The sequence below is a fragment of the Macaca mulatta genome, chromosome 8, assembly GCF_049350105.2.
Source record: "Macaca mulatta isolate MMU2019108-1 chromosome 8, T2T-MMU8v2.0, whole genome shotgun sequence".
NCBI classification, from domain to species: Eukaryota; Metazoa; Chordata; class Mammalia; order Primates; family Cercopithecidae; genus Macaca; species Macaca mulatta.
The window spans coordinates 25,322,926-25,324,789 of NC_133413.1; the positions used below are offsets into that span (position 1 = coordinate 25,322,926).

At 35.4% G+C, this 1,864-nt stretch overlaps 1 pseudogene; it reads right to left on the reverse strand.

Moving 5' to 3' along the window:
• Window positions 1-934: 934 nt before the first annotated feature.
• Window positions 935-1,093, reverse strand: LOC144330951 (U4 spliceosomal RNA; annotated as a pseudogene).
• Between the last annotated feature and the right edge of the window lie 771 nt (window positions 1,094-1,864).

Sequence of the window (1,864 nt, forward strand, 5' to 3'; positions counted from 1 at the left end):
TATATTGACTTAAGGGAGGGACACATGAAATTGAAAATTTAACAGATGACTACATTTAAAAAAATGTCTAAAATTGTGTAAAGAACAATTATTGTGTTGGTGTTCAGTTCTGAGTTTTGAGAAATGCATAGAGTCATGTAATCACCACAAGAATCAGGTTCAGAACAGTTCCATTACCACTCCCCCAATTTTCCTCATGCTGTTTTTTTTTTTTTTTTTTTTTTTGGTGGGGTGTTGATCTGTTGCCAGGCTGGAGTGCAGTGGTGTGATCTCGGCTCACTGCAACCTCCAACTCCCTGGTTCAAGCGATTCTTCTGCCTCAGCCTCCCAAGTAGCTGGAATTACAGGCATGCACCACCACGCTTGGCTAATTTTTTTTTTTTTAGTAGAAATGGGGTTTCCCCATGTTGGCCAAGATTGTCTTGATCTCCTAACCTCATGATCCACCCACCTCAGCCTCCCAAAGTGCTGGGATTACAGGCACAAGCCGCCGTGTCTGGCCATGCTGCTCTTTTATAGTCACCTCCTCCCTCCATCCCTAACGCTGGACAAACAGTTCTCTATCTCTACAGTTTAGCCTTTTTCAGAGTGTCACATAAATTGTAGACTATTGTCTATTGTATGGATGTACCACAGTTTGTTTATTCATTCAGCAGCAAAGGTCATTTGGATTGTTTCTAGTTTTTGGTGATTATGAATAAAGCTACTCTCATTATCTGCACACAGATGTTTGTGTGAATGTAAAATTTTTGTTTCTGTAGGATAAATGCTTAAAAGTGGGATTGCTTCATTTCCCACTTCCTGCACAGTTTTGTCCTTTCTCTTTCTTGCCTTTGGGTGTGTTCTACACCTGTGTATATTTAACTTCATAACAAACTGCCAAATAGTTTTCTAGAATGTACTAATCTAGAAAATGAGAATGTGCCATTTTGCATTTCTACCAGAAATGCATAAGAATTTCAGTTGCTCTGCATATACACTGAATATTCCACCAGACAATGTAAAATAATTCTTGTTTTCAATTAGCAATAACCAGCAATAATTGTGCCTTGGATAAACCTCATTGGCTATGATACTGCCACTGTGCAAAGCTAAACAATTCTTGTTTTCAATAATCATACATATTTGAAAAAACTTAACAAAAAAAGTCCATTATTTTTATCTATTTAAAATAATTTCTGTGGCTCTTCGTTTTTTAAAAATTACTAAAGTTATAGGTTTCCCTTTGGTATCATTTTCCTTCAGTCCGAAGAACTTCCTTTAGCATTTCTTTTAGAGCAGATCATCTGGTGGCAAATTCTTAGTTCTCCTTCCTCTGAAAAGTCTTTATTTTTCATTCTTGAACAGCCTATTCAATGGATATAGAAGTCTGGGTTGGCAATTTTCTGTTAGCATGTTAGAGATCCTGTACCATTGTCTTCTAGCCTCCATGGTTCCAGATAAGAAATCTGCAGTCATTTGAATTGATGTCTCCTACATGTAATGTGTCATTTTTCTGTGTCTGATTTCAAGATTTTTTTTCCCCTTCATATTGGTTTTTTTATCAGTTTGATTATGATTTGTTGGTTTTTGTTGAGTTTGTGTTGTTTGAGATTCACTGAGATTTTTAAATGTGTAAACCATTGTCTTTCACAAAATTTAAAAAATTTTCATCCTATTTTTTTAAATATTGTTTCTGCACCAATCTCTTTCTTATTCTGGGACCAGTGACATGAATGTTCGAATTTTTGATGAATGTTAGAATTTTTGATATCATCCCACAAATTCCTAAGGCTCAGTTTGTTTGTTTTATAATCCGTTTTTTTTTTCTCTTTTTCAGATTAGAAATTTATGAGTGATCTATATTCAGATTCACTCACTCTTT